The sequence below is a fragment of the Macrosteles quadrilineatus genome, unplaced genomic scaffold (assembly GCF_028750875.1).
Source record: "Macrosteles quadrilineatus isolate MER2022 unplaced genomic scaffold, UCM_ALF_1.0 Scaffold_6__1_contigs__length_79288215, whole genome shotgun sequence".
Classification (NCBI taxonomy): Eukaryota; Metazoa; Arthropoda; class Insecta; order Hemiptera; family Cicadellidae; genus Macrosteles; species Macrosteles quadrilineatus.
In genome coordinates, this window is record NW_026542599.1 from 37599938 (window position 1) to 37619505 (window position 19568).

The window sequence follows — 19568 nt, forward strand, 5'->3', positions numbered from 1 at the left end:
TGAGCTTTCATTTTATTTTTTTAAACATTTATATTTGATTGAAAATCATATTTTGTCATTTAATAAAAAAAAATTAATTTTAATTAATTTGGATGATAGCAAAACATTGTCTTCTAGCACAAACATAATTTTATTGAAACTTACTATATTCAGTGGTGTAATACACTAAAACCTCTGCTTTATTCATTTCTATCACCTATTTTACCCTTCAAAACAAATTATTTTGACATCAGTCTACAGACATGAAAACAATTCGATTTTTTGTTGACTCTTGCATATCAATGAAGGTATAACTGGAAATTGTTGATACCACAAATTATTTTTAAACTCCTTGAAAACACCTCTTTAGCAAAAAATATATATGACTCGGTTCATAACATGGTTATCAAAACATTTGTTTATTAACTCCACATACAGTGTTACTGAAAAGTCCTGGAACCGTGTAATGGATTTCTTACCAAAGCAATGAGACTTAGTATATCAATAATAACCGTAAGTGTCTATTCTTTTAGTCTATTATCACTTTTTTATCCCTTAAGGGGGACAGCCCACGAGGAGTCAGTCAAAATTCTTAAATAGCAGCATAGGTCAAGTTTCGTATCAAATTAAAAGTCTTAGTTGGTACAGTAGAACACATTGCCACAAACCCAATCAAGCGAGTCAAAAAAGGCAGCCATTAAAATATTGTTTGAATCTTCCATTTTTAATCTTTGGAAGGCTGCCATTTTTTACTCAGTTGCATTATGAAAGAGACCAATGAGCACAACTGTTTTTCTCCACTAACTGATAAATACGGTACCGGTACCAAACAACTTGAAAAAAACAAATACACACAGTGATAATATGACAGGCAAACAAATATTTTAACAATGAAATCATTAGTTCTGTATAAAAACCTTTAACTTGATCAACTGTCAACTAATCATTAACTTGATGACATGAGCAGTATTTGTGCTGGGGAAGAAGTACATGACCTTGATCTTGAAGAGTAAGTTGTTTGATAGCACCTGACAGTGTTTTATTGTGAGTTATCAATTGAGTTATCTTTAAGATGGGAACTATCTGGTGATAAAATGTTTAAGCAAATAAATGTTGTGGAAAAATAACCTTGCTCTTTCTACCCCTAGGAGTGCAAAACAGAAAGAGGTGAAGGCCAGTAGAGAAATAGTTCTTAAAACTTGTGAGAAACACAATACACAAGCTTATAAAATAAATTAAGTTATTTAAGTTTAAGTTTAAGTTATTTAAGTTATTTATATTGTTGTTTAAATAAAGTAATATTATATAAGCTTATAAAATAAATAAATAGTCAAGTTTGTTCTCCTACAGTCACCTAACAATGTACATGTTCTCTCACTGATTTTAGAAAGCAAAGTGGCCAATTCGCTCATCAGTGAGACAATGTTAACATTGTCTCACTCTAATTACTTTGTCTCACTCACTCCAGATTTGCAACGTGAAGGCACGAAATAGAGGTAAATGCAGACAAGGTCGTATCATGTCGTATGCACACGAAATACGATGGCAGAACTGGCTGTGAATCAGCTGGTCAGCTGTTGTACTGTTGTTCATTAAATGTAATATTAAAAGTTCACTTCTGTGTAAAAATATGTCACGTTTCTTTACCAATTTATTTGTTCTATGGTAACTGTAGGAACAAAATAATGTGCAACTCGAGTGCAAAGTCCCAAACTCCCTTTGCTCACTAGTTGCACAAATAACTATTATACCGGGAAAATAATGGTGATTGAAAAACAAATAATTATGTTTTGTAAGCGTTTTAGTTAATGGAAAGCTTCAATATACAGTAAATTCTTCTTAGTTAAGAATTGGTGATTTTTAACCTACCTATTATCTATAAGGAGCTGAATGTCAATAGTTTAAAAGTACCAAAGCACCTAGTTGAATGTTTATCAAGCAGAAACGCTTGTGTATGTATCACACGTTTAGTAAACTAGGATTTGAGAAGGGTAATAATTGTTATATAAAGGGGTAAGGAATAAGTTTCAAATTGGTGTTAAGTAAGTGATTTTCAAAGCTTGCATAAAAAATGTGTCTCCCATATAGATCAGTTGACAATATAAAGATAAGTTTCCATCCAGTATATGTAGGCAAAAGGTACATTTTAATGTACTTTTTTATACCACAACTTTCAAAGTAACAAAACAAAACTATCTATTCTATAAACCAAGCCCATCAATATGGGCAGGCAAATTTGGAATAAAAAGTGGCCACTAACGTCTTAAAATAAAGTAAACAGGCGTCAGATATTAGCCTTCATTACGACATCCGCAATATGTATACGAGTATTCAGTGTATTGGGCCGCACAATGCATGTAGAGCAGGGGCAGGACAAGGACATCGGCAGTCTAGACCTGCGGCTCGCCATAATATCCGGCTGTGACGTCACAACGAGTACGTCATAGGTCAAACAATGCGGTGACCCTCTACCCTCACCAGCAGTTGCCCAGTTGCACCGATGGTCAGGGGTGGACCTAAGGGCCCTTTCACACGAGGCCACTGGTGGCGGCCACCGGTGTCCGCCACCAGTTACCGGCCGGGAAACTGCAGTGGATGGTACAGGCAACTTACAAGCCACTCTACTACAGCCACTGTACTGGTAGAAATGCTGTACATGCTGTCGAACAATTAACATCTCCTTCTTCTCGCGTTGATAATAAAGAAAATAAGGCAAAGACACAGGCGTACTATACCGAATAGCCGGTTACTTTTCAATTTCGCAAATTAGATCATCAGTATCCACTTTGTTTTCTATTATTTTGTTTATTCTCTTCTTCTGTTGTTTTCCTTTGTCTTTTTCTTTTTCAGCAACGTCCTCTTTATTTTTCTTCTGATCACTCATTTTCACAAACAAACAATTCAACACGAAAACACTCAACAACTACAACCATAGTGCGTTTGTCTTTGCAGTCTGCACGTGAACTGATTCAAAATAGCTGCGTGCTCATCCACTGGTGGCGGCCACTGGTTGCTACGTGTGAAAGCTCCCATTTAATTCAATGCCCCGCGACGAGTTGCCGCCACTGCAGTTGCCGGCGGTGGCCGACTAGCAGTTGCGCGAGAAGACACTGCTCGGCCACTGTGTAGTGGCGGGCAACTACGGTGGCTGTGTGTGAAAGGTCCCATTTAAAATAATGTTAAAGCTGTGGCGGGCAACCAGTGGCGGCCACCGGTGGCGGCCACCAGTGGCCTCGTGTGAAAGGGCCCTAATCTCGAATGCCCAGTTGCACCGATGGTCATTTTAGGGTGATGTCCAGTTGCGCCAGCGGTCAAAGACCCCAGACGCCCTCCCCTCCCATTGAAATGTTGTTAAACGTAGTTAGTACGGTAAACGGTTAGGTTAAGTTAGTTTAGGTTAGGTTCACAAAAAATACAATTCAGTTAATATATTTCAAGACAAAGAGATCAACGTTTTATGGCAAAATTATATGATAGAGTGTGTTGATATCAGTATAAGTCTTTGTAACGTTTGTTTGTTACTCTTTACCCCGTAGCAAAGAAAGGGTTAGCTGCTAGTTCCCTATGTATGGTAAATATTTAGCGCGCAGACTATACGTAAAAGCTAGACCATGGAACGTAAAAGAGCGTAGGTATGAAAGCGTTCGAGGAGGGGAATGAGCATCCAAGCTTGACAGATTGTTGACCGCCGGTGCAACTGGGCACTCTTGGGAGGGAGGACTTTGTCGACCCTTGCAAATTCCTTTGACCATCGGTGCAACTGGGCATCAACCATCTATAGACATACCACGAACAAAACGACTTGCGCAGAAACGAAAAGATCACGTGGTTCGTGCCGGTAGGTGTGGCGTACCATTCAAACCTGCGCAGCTCGAAACGGCCCAGGGTTCTTTTGTTTCTGGTATTACTATGACCCGCTATCACAACGGCGGAGACATTGAGGAGTCGGTCAGTGAAATACAAAAATATTGAGTAGGCCTAATTTCAAAAAAAAAATTGAGTTGAAGCAAAACAAGTTGTATTGAAACGCAATAGGTACTAACAATTTTTAGAACTCAACGAGTGAATAGAAACAAATAGTAAAAATACTGTACATCCTGCTAATATTATAAGTGAGAAAGTTTGGATGTATGGATGGATGGATGGGTGTTTGTGACAAGTAAACGCGAAAAAAAGTAAACCGACAGGGTTAAATTTTTTTTTGATGATAGCTCAAATTCCCTATTAACATAAAGACATATTCTTATCTCAAAAATCCTTTCGGGCTCCACCCCAGGGGCTATGGCGTTTACCATGTTAACCTTATGAGTATTCATATTTAAAAGGAATAAAGAATTTTGTCAGCTGTTTCACACCCAAGTTGGTTCTATGATATTAAATTGCATTAAAAAGTTAAAGATTTACCAACAGGGTGCAGCACTATTATTTCTTTTGCATTTATGACAACAGCTAATTTGAACCAACTAGCAACAAAAAGCTGAGGTACACAATGAGAACTCTACTTTTTTCTATGGTTTAAGTGCAGTGGTAGAACATTATGGCTATGGTAGATGCGCTATACCATAGCATACCGTATAAATTAAAAGAACCAAATTTTCTTAAGCCGTGTCCTCTCCTATAACTACAATAAGCATGTTATACTTATATGCAAACCCCGTACGAAGGACACCCACTCTGCTAGTTGGATTATATTTCTAATTTGTACGAAGCCGAAACAATAGGGTGTGTATTTTAAGGCGACGATGAGTGAAGGGTGAGTTTTGAATGCATGATATGACAGCTTTGTTACTGACTAAGATCAGCTGTTTTTATCCAATACCGCATAAAAGCCATTATCACCTAGATCCAGTTCTAAACCATAAAAGCTTATGACTTTTCAGGGATTAAATGGCTTTTTTTGATTACGGTACTACGTGAATAAGGTGATCACTATAACCATTTAGCTACCTATCTATAAGACAGAAGGGCTAGAGGACATTTCAATGCTCAGTTGTTAGTATATTTGGATGAAGCTTTTGAACATTTAGGATTTAAGTAAATTTATTTGTAACTGATGAAAACTCGCAACGCACTTGTTCGGAAAACAACTCTCACACCTAACGAAAAATAAACACGTTTCTTGTGGTTATAGTACTCGCCTTTCAATCTGAAGGTCGCTGGTTCGATGCCATATCGAAGACAATTGTGGACGTAGATGCCATAGATCGTTGGGATTTCAATCAGCGACGCTATCTAATAAAATGCCGACAATAAAAATAAAAACCAACAAACATAATATGGGGGGGGGGTATTGTATCACGGTATACAAACCTACGGACAAGGCAAGCCGTTTTACAAAACCCATCTCATCAAAGAGGCCGTTTCTCCGTACAATTATTCCCCCCTTATCGTGTTAAACCTCACGTATACAACTTTGTGTCAGTTTTGGAAGCGACTGTACTCAGAACGCTCCTCCCCGCGGAGAACTGAATCAAGATTTATATCTATGAGACTGTTGCCTTCCATTTACACAAGACGCTTTGGCAAAACCGTAATTTTACAACGGAAATCCGACAAAGTGGGATAGGTTTGTCATTTTGTCGCGAGACCATGACGGGAATGAGTCCTAGAAGAACAGCCCCAGCGGGCTCGTCACAAACTAAAACTTCACGATCACGTAATTCCACAAAAATTTTAATCCTGGTCCAAGTAATTTAATGTTGTTATTTTTTCAAACGCAACGTCAAATGTAGTTATTTCAGTAACCCCGTGGAATCGGGGAAAATGTACTGCCTAGAGATCCTTTTTTTTTTGACACCGGAAAAGTGTTAAATACCTTTGTCTGTCTCGGAAATCGGGACGAATGGCAACTGTGCCCTCATAACAACCCAATAAAGTACTAGCACAGACAATTTTGTCTATGGTAGTAGAGTTTTAGTAGGTATATTGTTTAAAAACCAAGCCCTATCAAAAGGAAGAGAATACAGTAGTTCTGATACGTTTTTGCCTGTAGCTAGGAAGTCACGCACCAAAAACTGGGCAGTAGATTTTTAGGTGGCCAAATTGAGGAAAACTACCTTACAAATCGTGTGTGACAAGTGAGGAGGACATTGCTACACACACTCATACACACACCAACACACACTCACCTGGCAAGGTAAACTACAACTAGCAAATATGATAAATATATGATGAATTTAACTTTTGGATAATCAAGAAGACGTCATAATATGGCCCAGGTATAGTGGTTAGGGACTTCACTCCCTGAGGTCCCGGGTTCAAATCCAGCCAATCGCCAATGGATTTTATCTAGTGATAATGCTGCAACCCCTAGGTCTAGCCTGAAGTAATGTGAAAAACAATCCCAGGCTCGTGCCTTGCGTCTTAAAACAAAAAAGGAGGAAAATATATACCAGCTGTAGCCGACTTGTAATTAAATACCCCCGCCGCAGCAAACCTGCAGACTAAGCGAATTTCCATATGTCTGATTGGATTTACACTAAAATGTCTACTTAAAAATTTAACATTTATTTCCTATTTAAATAGAATTATTTTAACAGGTACTTAGGTTTGCTGCATCAGGGAGGGTAAAACTTTTTTTTGTAAAATGTTAATAGTTAGTAAGAAATAAAAACATTTTCCAAATTTGATCAAAATATGTTCATAAACAAGTAAACTACAACAGTTTACTCATTCTCCATAAGAATAACATGGGAATTTAAAATTTACATTTTTTTGGAATTTTCTCCGTAACCATTAGGCGCATAGTAACACTTCAATATACTAAATTATTTGTTTTTTTAAGCTCTACAAAATGGTTTGAAAAGATTTTGCAAAATTTTATTTTTTTTGGGTCAAAAATGGGAAAAACCTATTTTTACCCCATAAAACCCCCCGTAAACCCCCGTTCCCATAGTCCGATCATGCTGGTTCGCGAACTCGTTCGAGTTTATCCCGCCTTACACCTTCAAACCAAATTTTATCAAAATCGGACAAAAATTACTCAAGTTATCGTGCGGATGGACACATATATATATATATATATATATATATATATATATATATATATATATATATATATATCTCTATATATAGATATATAAAAATTTGAACGAATGGTGTTTTTGGCCTCTGGGGACATCAAAATGAAAAAGTAAATCGGTCCCGGGCCTAGGTCTTACCATGAGACCTACGGTAATAGCTACTTCCCTATAGGGAAATTCGCTAAAAGGAATAGTGGTTGGATGAGAAATTGCATTGTCTACGTTATTTTTGGTTACTGTGACATTTGGTATAGAATTACAGTACTATACAGTTAATTTGCTAAAAGGTGTTTTAGTTTGTTCTGGTTAAAACAGTTTAGTCAATAAAGTATTCGACAGAAGACAAAAATCTGTATTTTTTTACACTAGCACACTCAGTCAGTGACTCTATTTTTGAATTGTAAGTTAATTTTTATCCAAAAACTTCTGACAGCTTTCACGTGGTCTATCCATAGTCATAGATGGTAACTGTAAGGGTGCGGTAGGTGTTTAAACATATCACCAACTGTTATTTTATTATCTCAGTTGCAAAGCCAATCTTTCATGATTAGTAAACAAACACTGTATTTCCTATTTTCAAAATGACTTTCATTGGGTGTAAAATTAACGTAGACATTATTGGTTTGTCCGCATTTCTCGTCGAGACGGAAACACAAGAGAGAATGTGGTTCCCAAACAAACATACCCGCTTTTCATCGGAATCGAATCCTGAAACAAAACTGGTTAAAACTGGTCCCTGCTCACTGGTATGTCTAGTTATCACAGGTTGTACATACACAACATACAAGTACGTTACAATCCGATTGTAGGCTTCCTCATGTAAACAGTCTTAATTGTATCAATAACCTCTCGACCGTGTCATCCTCTTACACTAACTGGTTTGCTAATGTGCATGAGTCATGAACCACACACGTACTGAAGAAACTTTACATCCTTGTACTTTTCATTGCGTGTAACAAAACCACGTGTGTTCCAACAGTAAACATTCGTCTAGCTCTAGGAAATTAAAACCACAAAAAATCATCCTTCCTATTCTCTACTTTTGCGTCCATATTCTCTCAGAAAGAATCTCTCATTCATGTTCCCACATTTTTGCGACATTTCAAAACCCCCAATTCAGTTTCCAGAACGCGGTGTGGGTGCTTTGTTGTGCGGAGGGTCGGTTTCGCAAAACTAGAGCACCTGCCCCCCCCCCCCCCCCCCACGGCTTTTGTATTAAAATTCGCAAACGGTCCAGGTATCGGGTGGTTCACGGAAGCGGTACAAACGCACCTGCTAGTGTCCAGGTGGTACTTGGGAGAAATCACCTCCCACGTTGGGATTTTTGCACAATTGTCGGGATATTTCCCGGATGTAGCATGTTTTTGTAGAACTAATACATGCTTTTTTTATCAGACTTTTTATTTACTGTTCCAAAATCCCTTTTCAGGACAAGGGTTCGATTAGCAAACTAAATAACTTACTACTTTACATCAAATATGCACGACTCTGTAAATAGTTTGCAGATGTTACAAAATAAGTTGACTGAGTGCCGGTACGTGATGAAGGTAAACAATTCCAGGAACTTTGACGGTATTGCTTCAAAACACTAGAGTAGAGAAACGGTCGCGGGCGCCCTGGGTGGTGTGCTGATCTCAGCGTCTAGACTGAGGTGATAAGTGATAAAAGTACAGTCATAACAGCCTTGTCACTAACAACCAGTCAAAACACTGGAATTGCAAGGCGTGAGAAGCAGTTGAGTCGAGGTCTTTAGCCGAGCGTCCACATAGCAGATAAGTTAAGGCCTGTCATTATTGTAAATGCTCTATGACAGGAACAGGGCTGGATAAGACTTTGGGTCGAGAGTGCCAACATGTTGGTATTGTAATTGATCAAAATGTCACCGTGATTTCTTATCACAGACCTGTGTAATCTCAGGAGCACTGAGACCAATGTACCATCTTCATGTAAATGCTGATCTTTCAAACGTACATTTTCGTCAAACATTTCAAAATATTGGTTTACTTAATCTCTTTTTTACCAACGATTGCTAACTTTTGCCGTCCGCATACAACGGGTCCCTGAGGGCTCGGGCGTAAACTTCACTCAGCGTCTAGACTGCGGTGATAAGTGATAAGATTCCCGCCATTTCTTATCACGAGACCCGCCAAAACACGGCGGCGACCTCGTCTGTCATGCAGACAACTGATGTGCTACGTCATGTTACTTATATAACGACCCAGGTATTTACTGAGAGGTTATGAAATAATGTTTTGCGCAATTTGTGCTTTTGTTGCAAATGTCGTTTAAGTGTTATGTTTAAATACGGGGTCATAAAAATGCGTGAGCAGCGGATATGCAACGAAAACTTAGCGCATGAGTGACATACTTAGAATTCTACTTACCCTAAAGCAAATATCAACCTTTTCATCATGCTAACGGACGGTCGAAAAACGACAAAGACACGAGGCGACAGCTTGAACATCGGAACAGAATATCAAATTAAAGGCAAAGTAAAATACCGTGTAAAAGTATCACACATTTTTAACCACTAAGGGAACGAAAAAATGTTTGTTCAATAAACCTAAAAAGATACAAACTTTCACAGGATCTGTGTGGTTCGTGACTCATGTAAAAAATTAGCAAACCAGGTAGGGCAAGGGGATGACACGGTCTAGAGGTTATTGATACATGAGGAAGCCTACAATCGGATTGTTGCATACTTGTATGTCTTATGGTCGTATACTGTAGTGTATGTATATACACACATCACTGCGTGTACAATCTGTGATAACTCAACTCGTTCAATCTAATGTGTTTTAATAGGGTTTAAGGAAAAGTTCAAGTTTAAGGACATATTTTCCTGAAACCCCGAAGAAATGGAAGTTCGCTGTCTGCAGGTTAGAAGCGGAGATGGCATTTCTCTAGTGGAGAACTTCTAGACTAATGTGTTACATCCATTGCTCTTGTGTGGCGTGTACCATAACTTACAATTAGGTAAACATCGTAGAAATGAGCTGGCAGAGCGTGTGAACGGCTCCGTGTCGTCGGTTGTTGTGATAACACGACCACGTGGCTGGTGCGTGCTGATAACGCAAACACATGTCGTAACACGCCACAACTCGTCTAAAACACTAACATTGACATCACGGCTCGGCTCTACATTGCTGATATCCTTACAGCCTAAATAGTTTGGTGATGATGACAGTAATGAACTAGTTGTTAAAAAACAAACAGGTTACCGAAAAGTACGATTATCACATTTTTAGGATATGATTCAAGAGCACACGTATTGAAAAAATTGCTAAACTGCAATTCTTGAAAGGAAAATTGGGAAAACTCATTAATATCAATAAAGATCATAAATCATCAAAAATGTAACTTTGATCGGTGAATGTCCTGTAAACAGTAGATCACCGCGATGTTCCCATAGACGAAGCGAGCGGCGGACACAACACTCAACATTCCTGCATAATAACAGAGAATGGGCTAGACTCGCGTCAAATCTAGCCACTTTCTACTCAAGATAATTACTTCATTACCCGACCAATCTTACTGTCCGGCAAACAGCTTGCCTAATTGCTAATTGAATCGGCTAATTGCGGTTTAGCTTCCTCGCCAGGCTTAATGGACTGTTTATGGAGTTGAAGGTTTTTGTATACAAAGTAAGAGTCGCCACTGCCTGCTGCTAGCAGAGATGGCTCGATGTGGTACTGTGGTGACATTGCAGGGCCTACTGGGACTGTGGACTGGACACCCATGCAATAACTTTTGAATTATGAGAAGAAACATCTTATCTATGTGGCGAGCTGTAGCAAGGCCGCACTAGATGCTGTATCCAATTTGGCATTAAACTAAAACAACACACAGAGATGACAGCTTTGTTTCTGGCTAAGATTATTTTATCTAGCCAGGGCCTCAATGACCAATATCGGCTCCGGCTTCGAACCATTAAAAGATTGTGACGTTTCTCAAGATTGCCCCGGCGACCTTCTGAACACTTCACAAATACTGGATTAGTAATTGACATCCACGATAAAAATCTCTCGCCAAACAAGGGAGATGTCCGCGGAACAAAATTGGTACAGCCACGTATATTCTCGGACATGACGATTTGGTGGTGAGCATCTGATCTGTTAACAGAATAGGCCTATTCTGTGTTGAATGGTGGAAGTGAGGTAAATGTGGTATTCCAATTTCTTCTGTACAACTTTACTACGCAAATGCATTGAGAATAAAAACTTATGGCCTTACACAATAGCTAAACAGACTTCATATAAAAATTCACCAAATGTAATACATGAGTCCCATGATGCATTTGTATTCAAAATCCTGGAATACGCAAGTGTCATTCACATTTTGTGTGGATATTCAGAAGAGACATAACTTGTAATGTAACTCAGTATAATCGATGCAGACAGTAATCTCCAATGATTCACTAGACACGACAGACGCGTAGATGATGTAGTGACGTCGGCCCTGTCTGATGCTGTAGAGTGTAGAAGGTGAATGAAAGTATGCAGAAATAGCCTAGACGCCACGTGCTGTCTGAGGTACGTCACACTGACGCGCAAATAACCATCAGCCACAGCAAAGAGTTATGTAAATGTCATAAAAGGTCATGAACGACAAATAAAATCACCCTTTAAATTGGCTATCTCTGTTTTGTCATTTCCAACTAATTTTTTCATTCAAGTCCGCCTATTTATAACTCTTCTTTATCACACTATTATAAACTAAGTTAAGTCTACCCATAGAAGAGAATAACAAATTGTTATTGCATCTATCCTATCAAATATTCTCAAGTCATTCTCTGTCATGCTTAAACCACATCTTGTACAGCAGTGTTCGTTGTGTCGCATATCCTTTCTTGACTACTACCATTGACTATTACAGTACTATCATTGACAGAGCCAACGCTAATATAGTTCTCTGTGTGGGATTTTTGTGATTTTCCAGCTCCGGCTAGGTTTGTAGGTCTTATGTGGAGACAGGTAGTCAATGTTAACATTCAAGTCAAGACGGGCTGTGTCGCCACTACCGCTCTACCGGTGGGCCTCAAGGATCGAACTTAGGCCCTGTCCTATTCCTCCTCAACGTCAACGACCTGCCCGATTCGATAACGACAGGAAAAACCTGGTTGTTTGCCGATGATGTTTGCCACCTCGTACGAGGTAGTGATACTCGATCCTTAAGAATCAATGCTCATGAAGGGTTTAACGAAACGAGTAGTTGGTGTAACGAGGATAAACTGTTACTGAATAGAAGTAATACAAAGGCTCTTCGGATGCACAATAGAAAACCCCCTGATTGTTGCCCATTACTGCGCTCAGGAGGGTCAACCATTAACATCGATAATTCTGTAAAATATCTTGCAGTGATGACCTGGTATATCACCAACATATCGACAATATATCTGCGAGACTCACGGCAGTTTGCTCGAAGGTTCCAGCCACTCCTGGAAAAAGAAGTACTAATGAAGATATATCATGGCTGTTTTCACAGCATCATGAAATATGGAATCCTGCTATGGGGAAACAGCCCAGCTGCCCAACGAGTACTTCTCCTGCAAAAAAGAATCATAAGATCTATTTTCTCGGAAGCATTTCTCGCACACTGTAAGCCACTGTTTGGAGAGGCCAAGGTTCTTTCCATGGCAGGACTTTTTATCCTTGAGTCAGCACTGAGCGTAAAGAAGAATCCACAACTTTTCCTAAAAAATGCGGCATTCCACAATTACAACACAAGGCATGTGAAAATGTCCACCTAACCCAGGTAAACTCCACTTTAGTAGCAAATTACCCTAAATTTATGTGCTCCAAGACTTATAACAAGATCAATAAGGAAATCAAAATTATTAAAGAAACAGAAAAAAAATCAAGATTTTACTCAAGGATTATTTATTGAAGAGGCCATACTACTCACTGACAGAGACTTTGAGGATGAATGAAAAGGCCAATATTTTTGACGACCACGGCGCAGGGACGCTTCCAGTGGGAAATCTTCAAGGATCAAGTAAGTAAGTAAGTATTCCTGACAAATGAATTACCTGCCGCAATAACGACACCTGCTCCTCAAACGAATGTTCCTTTTGCATCTCCACACACAGTCGCAATGTCGGCGTTGTCTGCCTCATTATAAATAGCAGCTGAAGCTATTCCAGACAAATGAGTTACCTGTTGCAATAACGACACCTGCTCCTCAAACGAATGTTCCTTTTGCATCTCCACACACAGTCGCAATGTCGGCGTTGTCTGCCTCATTATAAATAGCAGCTGAAGCTATTCCTGACAAATGAGTTACCTGTCGCAATAATGACACCTACTCCTCATACGAATGTTCCTGTTATTGCATCTCCACACACAGTCGCAATGTCGGCGTTGTCTGTCTCATTATAAATAGCAGCTGAAGCTATTCCTGACAAATGAGTTACCTGTCGCAATAACGACACCTACTCCTCATACGAATGTTCCTGTTATTGCATCTCCACACACAGTCGCAATGTCGGCGTTGTCTGTCTCATTATAAATAGCAGCTGAAGCTATTCCTGACAAATGAGTTACCTGTCACAATAACGACACCTACTCCTCATACGAATGTTCCTGTTATTGCATCTCCACACACAGTCGCAATGTCGGCGTTGTCTGTCTCATTATAAATAGCAGCTGAAGCTATTCCTGACAAATGAGTTACCTGTCACAATAACGACACCTACTCCTCATACGAATGTTCCTGTTATTGCATCTCCACACACAGTCGCAATGTCGGCGTTGTCTGTCTCATTATAAATAGCAGCTGAAGCTATTCCTGACAAATGAGTTACCTGTCGCAATAACGACACCTACTCCTCATACGAATGTTCCTGTTATTGCATCTCCACACACAGTCGCAATGTCGGCGTTGTCTGTCTCATTATAAATAGCAGCTGAAGCTATTCCTGACAAATGAGTTACCTGTCACAATAACGACACCTACTCCTCATACGAATGTTCCTGTTATTGCATCTCCACACACAGTCGCAATGTCGGCGTTGTCTGTCTCATTATAAATAGCAGCTGAAGCTATTCCTGACAAATGAGTTACCTGTTGCAATAACGACACCTACTCCTCATACGAATGTTCCTTTTGCATCTCCACACACAGTCGCAATGTCGGCGTTGTCTGTCTCATTATAAATAGCAGCTGAAGCTATTCCTGACAAATGAGTTACCTGTCGCAATAACGACACCTACTCCTCATACGAATGTTCCTTTTGCATCTCCACACACAGTCGCAATGTCGGCGTTGTCTGCCTCATTATAAATAGCAGCTGAAGCTATTCCTGACAAATGAGTTACCTGTTGCAATAACGACACCTACTCCTCATACGAATGTTCCTTTTGCATCTCCACACACAGTCGCAATGTCGGCGTTGTCTGCCTCATTATAAATAGCAGCTGAAGCTATTCCTGACAAATGAGTTACCTGTCGCAATAACGACACCTACTCCTCATACGAATGTTCCTGTTATTGCATCTCCACACACAGTCGCAATGTCGGCGTTGTCTGTCTCATTATAAATAGCAGCTGAAGCTATTCCTGACAAATGAGTTAATTAAAGTTGTAAATAGCTCAGCCTCTGACTGGTTACTGCCGGTTTGTTTTACTTGTCTGTTTCTTTCTCTCGCACAATGTTTGCTTACACAAAGGTCTTACTTTGTACTCTTGTTTTTAAATGTATATAGAAGAAGTTCCACGTCATGGCCGTTTTATTTTTCTGTAGTTGATGTAATAATGAAATAAGCAGCTCTGTTTAGTCTAAATAGTTGTTTTTGTTTCAAATGCTATAAATTAACGATTATTGTGAGATTTCTCCCCCAATTCATTACAGAAAACTAAGATTTTTTTGCCCTGGAAAATTTTCAAATCGGTTGGTAGTAAACACATACGATTGGATGTTTTTATAACAAAAAAATATGGTTTAGAATAAACTTTTATTTAAAATAACATAAAGTTTTCATCCCCAAAATTTCTTTGTCGATTATTTCAAATTAAGACTGATAATACCTCTTCAAGACCATAGTTTCTAACAAAAAAAACAAAAACACAACAAAAAAAACACAGACGTTCAAACCAATTTTATATAACTTTTTGGCTATTTTATAGATGTTTTGGTCTTGGAACAAAGTGTATTTTACATACTATTTTTGAGCATATTCAATTGCACGTATTCAAAGTTATAACTAAGAGATAGAAGAGACGCTAGACAATAGAATCCAAAATCTTTTGGTTCAAGAACTAAGCCGAAAGTTTTAAATTACTCCAATCACGTTACGAAAACACCGACTTGGTGTGCTTATTTCAAGCCGAAAATAATGCAAGGAGGGTGTTAAATAGTATGTTATCATCTGGGTAAAGTTTTCAAGAAACAGCTGTGTGTTTAACCAAAATCTGAGTATTAGAATATGAGCTTAGATCCACTGCATCTTCAACCATGAGTAGAAGTTCCATCAAGCTAGGTTGCTACAAGTGCCGTCTAGCCCAATGGACACTTGGCTCGCGGGCGTGTTTGTTTGTACTCTGTGTAGGCGGAGTGGATCACTTCTCAGCTGATTCATCAGCTGATTTTTCTCGCGTCGTATACGGTCCTCTCCCTACCACTTCCGACTGTTATTTATAGTACTGCCTGCGACAACAGATGGTCGCATGAAAATTACTTAACAGGTCAATACATCATGCTTCACATAGCTCAGTAGAAGGTTAAACAGATTAAAATGTTTATTTACAGTATATACACTTTTGTACAACGCCAGTTAGTGTTATTTGATTTTTTTAATAGGTCTGAGCACTGTGGGAAATGGTAAGAACATGATTAATGAGTTTAGTAACATTCGCGTAAACAAGTGCATATTTCGTATTTTACCAAATAACCTAGTTTATTGTATGTTCATATTTTTGATGCTATTATACAATCATTTCTGGGCAAAGATTAAGTGTATTATTGATTTGATTGGGTATGTTGATTTTGTTAGGTTGATAAATATATATATGAAACTAGCAGAGTACCCGTCTTTCGTACGGGGTTGGCATATAAGTTTAAAATGCTTATAGCAGTTATATCCAAGCTTTGCGTTTGCAATTGTGGAGGACAAAGTGTGATAAAATTGGCTTCTTTAAATTGACGGTATACTAATGGTATTACACATCTACTATAGCCATAATGTTCTACCTCTTCACCTAAACAATAAATAAAATAAATTATTATGAATTCACAAAAAATCACAAATTATTCATGACATTAAAAACAAAAACATAACTGTAGACAATCCTACTTTGACAGTTCTTTTTGCGTATCACAGTTTTTTGTTTCTGCTTAGTTCAAATTAGCTGTTTACATAAATGCAAAAAAACTATAGTGCAGCACCCTGTTGGTAAATCTTATAACTTTTTCATACTTTTGTATATCATAGAACCAACTTTTTTAGTTGAAAAAGCTGACTAAATTCTTTAATTCCCTTTAAATATGAATACTCATAAGGTTAACATGGGGAACTACAGAGCCACTGGGGCGGAGCCCGAAAGGATATTTGAGATAAGAATATGCCTATATGTTAATCGGGAATGTGAACTATCATCATGCCAAATTTCAGCCCAATCCGTCCAGTGGTTTATGCGTGATTGAACTTTAAACAAACAAACAAACAAACACACAAACTTTCACATTTATAATATTAGTAAGATAAGATAAGATACATAAGGTAATAACCAACAAGAGGCTAATTTGTAATCAGCTGTTGTCCAGCAAAATGCATTACCGCAAAGTAGTAGTACTGTACATTAATAGGTATAGTACGTAATTAAATCCGATTTGATTGAACAGGCGGCAAACAGATTTTATCCGAACTAAATTCGTGGAAAGCCCATTAAAACAGTATTAAGGCGAAGATAAATGTAACAATTTCTTTGTAAAACTAAACATACAGCCTACGTCATTGAATGTCTAATTGCAAATTATTGTAACATAAAGACAGTGTAAAGCTTAACGTAATAAAAGCTTCCGAAAAACACGATTGTCTATCATAAATACTAATAATTTATAAAATACTCTGAAACGGAAATACTCAGTAAAGCAGATTATGTTTCGAATGCATTCTGCAAAAACAGAACTACAACAAACAAAATTCACAGAAAAACATTTATCATTGACAAAAAAAGGTAACATCTAAAAATAAACGTCGGTTTAAATTGGCTAAATTGCCAAGCTATCGATTTTCAATTGAAAATTAACAGTATTTTCAAACCAGTGTGTGAACAAGTAAGTAAACCAAACGAATCTTGCTATTTCAAAACACAGATTTATTTTACAAACGTAGCCTACTCAACACCCACGTGAAGTTTAACCATTGTTCACAAAAACTCATCTTCAACCCAATGTAGTCCAAAATAGAAATGTCGGTTATCCAGAAGTGGCCGGACTTCAGCGGGGGTGGCGCGGCATCTTTGACACGTTCCGGGAAGGTTTTGGGGTTTTTGGTATTGGACCCTCGTCCGTCAAATTGATTGCGGCAACCCTGCGTCGAACGTCGACGGTGGTCAACAAACAAGCGTTCCTAGGAAATCGTCCAACTGAATGCAACGTTAATAGGAGGAGGAATACAATTTTCTATATTGGATTGTAAAAAGATACTGGTTATTGTGGAAAAAGTCATAATTTAACAAAATAAAACACATGCCGTATTTTTAAACATGACTAAACTTTGACAATCTATATCATCTCGTGTTTTCTAGTGTAAATAACATCTAACAACTGAAATTCCAAATTCTATCATTTAGTTTGGTAACAAAAAATTGTGGGCCTATGTATTATCGCTTAAAAACTGAAACAAAATCAAATTCATCTTAATTAGTTAAGAAACATAAAAATATATTGTTCCACAACCAAAATACAATAATTCCTGTCGTTAATTTTAGTAACTTATGCTTAAACGTTTCTTAATAACTAAAACCGTAGGTTCCCTGATTTAAGAAAATATTAAGAAAATGTGTAAATATTGCTGAATAATAAAATTGCATCAATCCGTGCGATCATATTAGAGTTCAATTTCGAACCAAGGAACAATAAAAATCCCTAAGTCTTAAAAATCCAGTATGTATTTTTATTAAGAATAAACAAAAATGAAGACCCTCCAATTAAATTTAACACGTAATAACATACAACTTACATACGGAACCCACTGGTTAAACATCCATCGACTTACCTGCAAAAACATTCAGTATTAAATATTTTCCAAGAGATATCCCAGGGGTTAACTAATAAAATAGCAAATAACTGCACCCAGATCAAATCTATTTAACACTTTGGGAACGCGGGGGTGTTAGATGACGTCACGCGGTTGCCTAGAGATAAGGAGCTGCAGTTGCATGTAGGTGCAACTGTGTTTACAATGATACACTAAGCGTGAAGCTTGTATTGCTTATGATTGAATTAATTGTTTGCATCACAACTATTATGATATTTTTTCAGTCAACATTACATAAATGGCGGAACTAAATCCAACTAATGGTGTGTTGGGGTTGGGCAATGGTCTCCACATCGCATATTTCTGCTAATAATAGTACTTCTATCTTCTATAGCCATCTATCTTTCTATTTACTGTACATATTTGAAGGATCGCTATAATAAAGCTCCAGTAAATAGGCTCAGAGACCACAGATGACCACAGACCACAGGCCCTACATCTAATAATATCTCTGACTATAATACAACTTCTGTAACCAATAGTCAATGATAACTTTTGCTTCAACTTTACTTGTATACAAAATTGTTCGAATTTATTTATTGTACAAAATAATTGACTAAAATCTATATTAGCACATACTAGGGCAGTTTTTAAAGTAGGTTTTGTAACGTCTCAATGACTTAAATCTGAATTTCATTTAATTGTATTTATTTTATTTTGTATTTTTATCAAAGTTTCTCAGGGATGGGTTCTTTGCCACGTGACTGATTTTATCCTAACTGCAGAATGTGTGAAATGTGAGATATAATGTTAAGTTATACAGAGCCACTATGTGTAAGTGTTATTTGGTCGCAGCACTCTTAAAATAAGGTGCCAGACAACTACCAAATATGCGTGCTTGTTTAGTGTTAAGCCGCAGCACCAGCGGTCAGCCGGGGCCTGACAAATGCTTTGTATGGAGTTAAATTGTTAGTGCCACTACTTGTAAGTGTTATTTCGGTCGCAGCACTCTTTAAAAAAAGTGCCAGACAACTACCGAATGTGCGTGAGTGTTGAGTGTTAAAGCCGCAGCACCAGCGGTCTGCCGGGGCCTGACAAATGCTTTGTGTGTAGGCCTATTCTAATTTCTATCCTACTTACTTGTCTAATTCAAATTACCTTATTAATATTTCAAATGAGTACACAATTGGGACTGACCTTATTCTTTGTTTTTATTTTCTTTCACAAATACAAATTTGATTACTATTAATTATTGTTTTATTTGCGCCTGGCAAATGGTTTACACCCGCAGCGCTGACTGTCAACTCGTGAAGTGTACTGAAGACTGGCCCGTAGACTGCTGTATTTATACCCGATTTGGTTGCTATGG

At 38.1% G+C, this 19568-nt stretch overlaps 1 protein-coding gene across 3 annotated transcripts in view; it reads right to left on the reverse strand.

Moving 5' to 3' along the window:
* LOC128996345 (insulin-like peptide receptor) overlaps positions 1-19568 on the reverse strand; it is a 137192-nt gene that overhangs the window by 39646 nt on the left and 77978 nt on the right. The gene's annotated exons all lie outside the window — the stretch shown is intronic.